Here is a 10,524-nt window from a genome sequence, read left to right as displayed (position 1 = left end):
CCTGTGGGAAGTCCAAGGACCACCCACCTCCATCCAGGTCTAGTAAGGTGAGCATCCAAACTGCCTAGGCTCCCACAAAGCCAGTTCGTGCAGTAGGATCAAAAACCCATTGCCATTGTTCTTGAGTTCTCAGTAGTCCTCATTGTCCACTATGTTCAGCGAGTCCGGTTTTATCCCAGGCTTTTTCAGATCCAGGCCAGCTGGCCTTGCACCATGAAGGAACTGTTTCCACTTAACATTGTGTAAAAAGTTAAAATGATCAACACAATAAATTCTCAAATGTACCCTACGATGACAACAGCACCTTTGATCTTTCATACTTTCCAACACTGAAGGTAATATTTTAGTATGTAAGCAACCTGAAATATGAAATACACTGTTTTAACTGGATATCAATTGTTTCTAGTTTACACCTATTAAGTTCTATAAACGTTTTTATTTTATTATGATTTCTGAGTATGTGTATTCAGGCACATGTGTGGAGGTCAGAGATTTCTTTTGGGAGTCAGTTTTCTCCTTCCACCATGGATTCCTGGGATCAATCAGGTCATCTGAATTGAACTGTGCAGAAAAGCTCTGACTCACTGAGCCCTACCTGTCCACCTTTTTAGGTAGCTTTAAGGTTGATTCTTTTCTGTTAGGAAAGTTCCCATGAGTTGGGGGATTTAGCTCAGTGACAAAGCATTTGCCTAGGAAGCTGAAGGCCCTGGGCTGAGTCCTCAGCTCTGATGGTGGGGGTGTTACCAAGGCCTGAGTTTTCAAAACACAATTCATGCAGTAAATGATGCTTCCACACAGGATGACGATGACTATGATGGCATCATATTAAGGAGGAATTTGCTTAGCACAGACAGCTGAGACAATATGCAGACTGTAATCCAACCAAGGCAGCTACATGTTTGCATTTATTTCCTTAAGAGCGACTTTATTTGTTTTAATTTGGTATATTATTACTTCTGGATTTTAGAAAAACTGGTTTCATAGTTTGCTATGCTAGTATTCAGGCAGCCATAAAGTAATCCTAACATTCTTTTGCTCCTAGATCTGAAATAAAATAGACAAACATAAAGGCAGCCTACCCTTTAACCCTTTTTGGCCTAATGATGCTAACCAATACCTTGTCTCCATTATTAATTAGTAAACCCTGGTGTTAAGAGCAGTGCGGTTTTAAAGTTCATGAACACTTCCCACTTCTAACACCTGGCAGAGTAATCACACAGCATGAAATGCTATTTAAAATTTTCTATCAAAAGGCTGCTACCAGGGCCTGGAGAGATGACTCAGTGGCTCAGAGAGCTTACTGCTCTACTACAGGATCCAACCTAGTTCAGTTCTGGCACCCACATCAGGTGGTTCACAACAGCCTGAAACTGCCTTCTGACCTTGTTGGGCACGTGTGCACACACGTATCATACACTCACACAAACACACTTACACGTAAATAAAAACAAATCTTTCCTTTTTAAATCAAAGCTGCTACCAGATATTTTTTCTAATGTAAAATTGTTTAGCCAATTTAATATAAAGAATCTAACTTCATTCAGGCAGTGGCGGTGCAAGCCTTTAATCCCAGCACTTGGGAAGCAGAGGCAGGTGGATCTCTGTAAATTCAAGGCCAGCCTGGTCTACAAGAGTTAGTACCAGGACAGGCTCCAAAGCTACAAAGAAACCCTGTCTCGAAAACCCAAAAACAAAAACAAACAAACAAACAAAAAAAAAAAACCCTAAAAAAAAACAACCAAACCAAAAAAACCCCTAACTTCAGATCAGTAGCTGTTTTCAGTTTCACACTCTTCACACTTCATGTTAACCTGCAGCCTTCTGAAACGCTCACGGCTTCCCTGGATAGGAGATGGTTGCCACCTCTGTCAATTCCCATCTCACCATCCCTAAAAAACAGCTTCAAGTTTTTGTTTTGATTTTTTTTTTTTTTTTTTTTTTTTTTTTTTTTTTTTTTTGGTTTTTNGGTTTTTTGAGACAGGGTTTCTCTGTGGCTTTGTTTTGAAACAGTTTGCTTTTTTCCATCCAGAGTTTTCCCAAACTATTTCTGGGCTCTGACAATCCTGCGTGACTAAGTCTCCTCCAGGGAACAGCTGCCTCATTATTATTATTAAAACAGTCACTCCTATACCCACTGATAAGGATCTGGAAACTCATTGTAACCTATCTGCTAAAGATAAACTTGTAACACTTGGAATAATGGCTCACCCCACCCCCACCCCCTCCACCTGACCACTCCAGCAGTCTTTGTGTTCCAATTAAGCTTTTCAGTTTTCCATAAATTCTTACTAACTTTATTCCTATTTCCTTCCTAAAGCCAGTTAATCCTCAACTACTGTCACTCCCCAGCCCCCTCTCACTCAGGAGCCAATGACCTCATATTTCTAAGGTAAAACAACTTCCCAACTGACCTGTCTCAGAAATATTTTGTATAGTTCATGTGTTAGTTGGTAACTTCTGTTCCTGGCAAGCTAGTCCTCCTGCCTGGAAAATCCATAGCAGATAACCTCCAAAGGTCTTTTCCTAAAGTCATCAAATGGAACAACTACTTACAACCTTAATTCTTCCAAATAAATGTATCCAAAACAGAGATAAGGAAAACATCAATCAAAAGAAACAAGAAAAGCAGATGATCACAACCACCAATTTGTCTTTACTGCCACCCAAAGTCAGTATGAGAGACGTGTGACATCAGCAGAGATTATCAGTCTGGAAGTCCTTGATTCAGTCTGATAGAGTGCTACCCTAAACCAGAACCAAGTTGAGCTATAATCCTTAATCTTTTTAATCCAGGGGTGTGCAATAAACTCCTTCGGCAGAGCATTCAGCTCTTCTCGGCATATTTTAAAGTGTGTGGATGTATCCATAAGAGAAAATCAATTCTAGAATTCAGTTGAGGAACTCAGGCATGCTAGGTCAGCAATCTAATACTGAACCACACGCCCAGTCCAGTTTCTTAGCATCAACACTCAAGGCAGTCTCCACTGTGTAACCCTGACTGGCCTAGAACTCAAGAGATCCTCCAGCCTCTGCTTCTAATTTTTTCTTTTTAACAAATTAAGTAGCATGCTCTAATAACAAATTTTTACCACCTTAATTTCTAATTAGTGACTAACATAAACATTTACAAGATCTCTGCAGCAAGCAGGATGTGATAAAAGATTACTTATCCTGCTCAACAAGAGGGAAACTACACCTGGTGCTGGAAACCTGGCTAGCTATTCCGCGCTAGTGAGGGCACTGCTATCCGAGAACCTACAACCATTACTTTACTAAGTGAGCACAATTCTAACAACAACCTAAACACTGTTATAACTCAACAAGCAACTCTTCAGCCCCCATGATGGAAATTTCTCAGTATAGCAGTCAGGTGACCATTTCAGAAAACTACACCCAATCAAAACAGAGTTGTCAGGCACCCACCTCACGAGACATCTACAAAATACTCCCACACCAAGGCTCAGCAAACATTGCAGAAGAGGTGGAAAGACTGTTAGGAGCCAGAAGATCAGGGAGTCTGCTCTGAGTGTGTCTCCAGCAATATCAGAAACTACACCCATAAGGCTTACCAACATGACTGCCCAAACAAGAGCTGAAAGATGGCACCAATACAGATGCCCATGTGGAGAGAAAAGCTCACAAGACCTCAACCCACAGAGAACTACAAGCAACTAAGGGAAGCTGGGAATGACAAGGTTCTTTTCCCCAGGGAAGAGCACACCTATTGATTATCCAATACCAATGGTCCGCCCTGAAAACATACACACCGGTAACATATACATACAGACTTAATGCTATGGTTAGGAATGTATATGAATATACATATATGCATGTAATAACCATTAGTGCAAACAGCAGGAAAGAGTGAAAGGTATATGTCAGGGTTTGGAGGAAGAAAAGGGAAGGCAGAAATGCGATTATATTATCTGAAATTTTTCTAAAGAGAGTATGTCTACATTCTATTGATGATAATGTCAAAGCAAAGGTGTTGCTAACAGAGCTGGAAGAAAACACTGTCTCATTAGAAAATCGTGGAGGTCAAGTACTCCCCATCATGCAAACATAGATGCAGCCCCTTCCCACCACCTCCACACTTCCCACCACCTCCACACTTCCCACCACCTCCACACTTGTAAAAACATACTCAGCAAGCCAGCAAGATGGTTCAATAAACAAGCAATTTATAAAATTCAATTTATAAAAGCCCTGATGAAGAGAACTGACTCCTTAAAAAATGTCCTCTGACCTCCACACGCGTGCCAGCACAGTTCCACACACAAATACACACAGTAAAAATGAAGTAAACTATAAAAGGCCATCATCAGTGTGGAGCATTTAAAGAGGTACTAATGATCACCTCCTACAATCTCGTCATTTAAATATCAGCAAACTAAGCAAGAATGTATGGTATTTCAACTCCTAAGTACTGGATATTGTTTTCTAGTAAACCACATTTTCTTCTGAAAATCTGATCCTCAGATATAGTAGTACTTAATACTGATGATAAATGTAAATAACAATATACTTCAAGCTGAAAAAAAACCATAGTTTTAGCTTGTACTCATTCTCTCTCATATTTTGGTTTTAGAGACAGGGTTCTCTGTGTAGCCTTGGCTGTCCTGGAACTCGCTCTGTAGACAAGGCTGCCTTGAACTCAGAGAGATCACCTGCCTCTGCCTCCAGAGTGCTAGGATTAAAAGTATATGTGTGTGTGCGCGCGCACCACACACACACACACACACACACACACACACACACGGTACGGCATACTGCAATCCCAGTGCCAGGGTTATTACAGTGCATTTTCTGAGAAACCAAAGGTACTACTCTTTCTTTCTATGTGTACCATGTCATCAAATTCTGGTTTACTTCATATATTCAATATTTTGTCATCCAGTGGCTTTCCCAAAGGACAAAATGACCCTAGAAATCAGTCACTTAAAGTAAACGTTTAAAGAAGGAGCAGAGGGGGTGGACTTAGCAACTCTGTAGCAGAACACTCAAGTACAAAGCCCTGGTTTCATCCTCAGAACCACAGTCTCAATGTGATTATGTACATGTATATACAAATGTGTGCATACACATATTGTGTATATAAACATATATATGTATATATATGAACTGGAATTATGTGTCTGCAACTCTAAGCAAAATGATTGTTTTTTTCTGACCCTCCACTTGTCAGTTAATAAAATGGAAATAAATGCTAATAGTCACATAAAGGTGCCATGAAGGTCTCTCCTAAAGAGGTCAGTGAGCAAGTATTATTGAGATAACGTTCTAACAGGCGCTTTCCTGAGTTCTATGCTGGGTATCTACATTCTCCTTCCATATCACTTACTAGATACAATAAAGGGAAGGTGTGGGGCCACATGCCAGCAATGCTAGCTTAGCAAAGGCAAGAAAACCACTGGATTAGGAGGTGTGACCTTTTTGGAGGAGGTGTATTACTGGGCATTAAGGTTCAAAAGCCAGCCTCTCTTTGCCCGCTGCCTGTGCATAGGTAAGCTCTCTGTTCCTGCCCCAGCACCGTGCCTCTCTGCCTGCTGCCATGCTTCCTGCCACAATGTTCATGGACTCACCATCTGAAACTCTAAGTAAGTCTCCAATTAAATGCTTTCTTTTATAGGTTGGCTTGGTCATGGTGTCTCTTCACAGCAGTAGAAAAGAGAGCTACACAGCAAAACGGTCTTAAAAAAAGAAAGAAAGAGAGAGAGAGAGAGAGAGAGAGAAAGGAAAGGAAAACAAGCTCTACCCCAAAGTGTATATTCTAAACGAGATAGAAGTAAATAAACATTTGATGGACGAGAGTCATGCACAATTATTTAAGTGCTTAGCTGTTCAAACATACTAAGTTGCACATTTTGCTTTGCTTACCACTGTGAAAAGAATTCAAAGGGAGAGTGAAGCCAGTCTGGACAACACAGTAAGGCCTCATCTTACAAGATAAAAAGGAAAGAAAAAGAAAAAAGTCAATATGGTTGGATATACTGCACACATGTTAAGGTTTGAGTGAGTCACAAACACATTTTAGTTAACAAGGAACAGAAAATACAGTAGGTAGGTCGCAAGGGAAACACAAAGGCATCGAAGTGTAGAACAGATTTTATCTAACACTGGGAGCAGAACTTTGACCTGCCATGCTCTCCTGTTGTGCCCTTTTATTTGTAGAAGTAACTACAAGCTGTGTAAAACATAATGGCAGTTGTTATTAGGGTCCCTTGATGCTGTGCCAAAGCACACACAAAGCAATTTTGAATAATCAGTCTTAAGTTCAGGAGAGCAAAGGCTGTAGCCTAACGAAATGGGTGGAGATCACATTTAACTATCTTGGAATTAGCTATTAGGACAAAGGAACAACTGGCCCTTCTGCAGATGAAGTGCCCTTTCTCCTTTACACAGTAAAAACTTACTACTTAAAAAGCAGTATCGGAAAAAGGCTTCCTTTTTCAAGACACAAATAAGGCCGGTTTTTAAAAACAGAGTTGGAAGATCATATTTTATTTCCTTCTATAATTTGTAAACTTATATGCATTGGATGCTACATGTGAGATACCATTTTCAAAAGGCTGCTTTGCAGAGGCAGTGTCAGCGAAAGCCTGTCAGGATACTAGGAGCTGCAGCTCGAGGACTCCACTTCAGATACAGTTAGCGAGAGCAGAAATGGACCGAGGACCCCAGGAAACAACAGAAGACCAAAAGTCTGGTCTGATGTATGCTACTGCTGTAACCCTCAGGAAACAAGCTATTTTCCTAACTTCACTCTCTCCCTTATATGAAATCTAAGGTATTAAGCAATTGTTTTTGACGCTGTTCACCTATCTCAACTATATGAGTTGGAGAGATGACCCAGGTTAAATCCACTGGCTACTCTTCCAGAGAACCTAGTTTTAATTCCCAGCACCCACACGGCAGCTCACAACTGTCTGTAACTCCTTCTGACGCCCTCCTTTGGCCTGCACAGGCACTGGACACAGGACACAACATGGAGGCCAACAGCCAAATACATAAAATTTAAAAATGTGTAGAAGAAAATGCCCCGCATGCTTACCTGCAGGCCGATCTGATGGAGGCACTTTCTCAACAGAGGCTCACTCTTCCCAGATGACTCAAGGTGACAAAAAGCTGAACACAGTGGCACTGCCATTTCTAAGGTCTCATCAAAGGCAGCAGCAACTACAACTTCAACTCGGCCACTTCTGCAGAAGCCACATGAACTTCCATCAAATAATCAGGTGCGCGCGCACACACACACACACTCAGAGGCCAAGCTCAGTTCTCTCTTCACCATGCACCTGGATCCAGGCATCTGAACTCCGGCTGTCAGGCTTGATAACAAGCCCCTTTCTCTACTCACTGAGCCCTAAATAAACTTCTTTGTTGATCCATTGAGCTGTCCTTATCACAGCCAGCAATGGATGCTCTAAACCTCTCGCAGCCACTCAGAAAGACTGTCAAATGCAGCCATCCTACAGAGTCTTACTACGGCCACAGAAAGTACAGTAACAGCTACAGAAGCTGCTTCAACAGCGTCTCTATCAGCCACTGCCTCAGAGACTGCTGCAGCCACAACCACTCCAGATGTGCTGCCAAACCCCTAGGAAACTTTGCCCTCCACCCCACCCCTTGTAAAAGCTTTTACTCCCACACCCCGACACCTCCCTGACTCACAAGAGACAGGACAGGCAAACCAAGTACTCCTGTGCAGCCTAGTATGACTGTGCAAAAAGTGTGTGCCTAGCAGACAGATGTACGACTACATGCATGGCTACCTATATAACCAGCCGTCCCCTCAAATGGTTCAGTCTGGGAGCTATGCCTTGTGTGCGTGCACTGCCTTCCCGTACTGTGTCACAGACCCCAACAAGACTTAGTTCAGTGACCTTACAGGTTTTAGGAACTACTCATCTTTTAGTACAGTTAGAACAGGCTGAGCTGGTTACAGGAAGAGCAGATAACACCAGGGGGCAATTAGCTCTAAGCACACCCCCCAGCTAGAATGGATGAACCCTGGAGAGCAGTCAGGAAAGAGACAAAGGTCTACAAAGACCTGAGACTGGGAGGGTGAAGGAGCAGCAGCGGACTGTGACAAGACTACAGGAGCTGGCTGCTAAGCAGTCACCACGGTGGCAGGGAACTGAGCTGCCAGCACTCAGGGGATACAGTAACACTGAGAGCTGTACCACTAACACTTGGAGCTGCTAACCCTAAACAAACCTCACTTGCCTACTCCTGACTTCTATCCAGTTGATCAACAAACCCCCAGCCTACTGGTGACTACCACTGATTTATTCCTCCAGCCCATATTTCTAATCTCTCCCCCAAACATCTGTGTGTATGCACGTGAAAGCAGTGGGCGACCTTGGGAACAGTCACCAGCTGTCCCCACCGCCCCAGATAGGGCCTCTTACATCATCTGGAACCCAGCACGTAGGTTAGACTGACTAGCGAGCAAGCTCAGAAGATCCACCCACCTATCTCTGCCTCCCCAGCACTAGGATTCCAAGCAAGTCACAGATTGAGCTACCTTAAAAAAAAAAAAAAAAAAAAAAAAAAAAAAAAAAAAAAAAAAAAAAAAAAAAAAAAAGGGTTCTAGAGATCAAACACAGGTCCTTAGGCTTGTGAGGCAAATATTTTACCTAATGAACCATCTCCCCAGCTTCTTCGAAAACATTTTTTAAAAATTTACACCAGCAGCCTGGAAAGATGACTACAACAAAAATGGGTAAAAACTCAAATTATTTGGTGCTTACAATGACTTAACGGGGAAAAAAACAACACTTAAGACTGAAGCTGCTGGTAAGTCCTGAAGAAACACACTAACGTGAAAACAAATTAAGTCCTATCATTTGCCAAAAATACATAACAAAAATTTTCTACATTATATACCAGGAATTTGAGTGAGGTTTTTTTTTGTTTTAGTGGTTTTCCAACAGGGGTCTCACGCTGCCCACAACCAGCCTGTAACTCTATGTATGTAGGCTAGCCTCAGACTCATGACAACTCCTTGATTGGGCCAGGACGACAGCTGGGAGCCATCATGCCAGGCCTGGAAGACACTTTAGAATAACAAAATAAGAAAAGAATTTAAAAAATCAATATTCTACATATTTAGGACCTATTTAACCGACAGAACACAGCACAAAGACTAACAAACCATTTCACTCAGGCCCTACACACTCTCTGAAGTAGACACTGCATTTCTCTGGACACCGTGGGCACTGCTACCTGCATTTGTGAGGGGTTTGTTGCTGTTTTGCAACTGATGTCTATGAATCAAAGAACACCCATAACACCCATGACTTTAGATCATGTCTAATTAGCACCTCAATATATTCTTAGAAATATTTTCTCAGATGAGACTGACAGTAATTGTGCTAGTGATTTAGAGGACTAGTATTCCCAACTATTAACATACTCCACTACTGACAACATAAGAAAGTACAACACTCAAATACACAGCAGATTTTTTTAAGCTTTTAATGGTAGAATAAAACCACCATGGCAAATACTAAAATCAGAAGCATAATCATATACCTTCAGCCAGTTTCATTAGAACTAAGGTATTTACTAACAACTTTGTCTCCTTAGCAGCAGAATGCCATCCAATAACTAAGCAATAAATTAGATGTTATTCTTTCGTGTACCTTAAAAGCAGAAAAACCACTTGTTCAATTTTTTTTTACACAGAATCCCAGGTTTAATCATATGTTCTTTTTTTAAACAATATTTTGAGGCCCTTTAAAATTTGCATTTTAAAATATACATATGTATATGTTAAATGAGTGCATCGGTTTCTCAATGTCTGGCTCAATCAACTCCCCGTCTGGCTACTGTTTGGCCGATGGCTCATTAGATAACTCTGTAATGCCCCTCTGCAGTCATCTCAGACCCCATGTCCTCTGTCATCACAGACCCCATGTCCTCTGTCATCACAGACCCCATGTCCTCCACTGTCATCACAGACCCCATGTCCTCTGTCATCACAGACCCCATGTCCTCCTCTGTCATCATCATAGACTTCATGCCCCTCTACTTGAGACCAGGCAGGTAACTGACCCATGCAATTACTTGTTGCCAACAAGAGAACTCTCTTCCTCCATAGATTAAGTATGCATATTTGTGTGACAAGTCCTACATTATTCTTAAAAGAAAGTTATAGTAGTCAAAGGCAAAGGTAAAACTCTTCTTTCCAAATTCTATTCTGACATCCAACTTAGCACTGCAGAAGCAAAGAACGATGTGTGCCAGGAAAATGCCATCTTCTTGTGAAAATAATTAGAAAACTATCTTTGGTACCGACTGGAGGTAACACTCAATTGCCTAATAGTGGCATGCTAGCTAGCTAGGTTTCTCAGAAGGGATCACAGAAATCTCTGCACATGGGACTTTCTCGTTGGCCCCCATAAGAATAACCTGTGAGGAGTATAGAACTCGAGTCTGAAAGGCAGTGCACTGCTGCTCAGGGAGGGAGGGAGGGAGGAAGGGAGGGAGGGAAGGAAGGAAGGAAGGAAGGAAGAAAGG

The 10,524-nt window shown here is 41.8% G+C and overlaps 1 protein-coding gene across 4 annotated transcripts in view; it reads right to left on the bottom strand.

Annotated features, from left to right (window-relative positions):
* Window positions 1–10,524, bottom strand: part of Fbxo34 (F-box protein 34) — a 71,667-nt gene that overhangs the window by 42,720 nt on the left and 18,423 nt on the right. The window contains exon 1 of one of the 4 annotated variants that reach the window (XM_050162394.1): window positions 7,052–7,299. The exons of the other annotated variants lie outside the window; for them this stretch is intronic. The gene's annotated coding sequence lies outside the window, so the exon portion shown is untranslated. Of the gene's footprint in view, window positions 1–7,051; window positions 7,300–10,524 lie in introns of those variants that run through there. 4 annotated transcript variants of the gene reach the window in all.

The sequence above is a fragment of the Alexandromys fortis genome, unplaced genomic scaffold, assembly GCF_014885135.2.
Source record: "Alexandromys fortis isolate MF-2015 unplaced genomic scaffold, M_Fortis_MF-2015_v1.1 scaffold_130, whole genome shotgun sequence".
NCBI classification, from domain to species: domain Eukaryota; kingdom Metazoa; phylum Chordata; class Mammalia; order Rodentia; family Cricetidae; genus Alexandromys; species Alexandromys fortis.
Note: the sequence above shows the minus strand (reverse complement) of the source record. Positions and strands in the feature narration are given on the sequence as shown.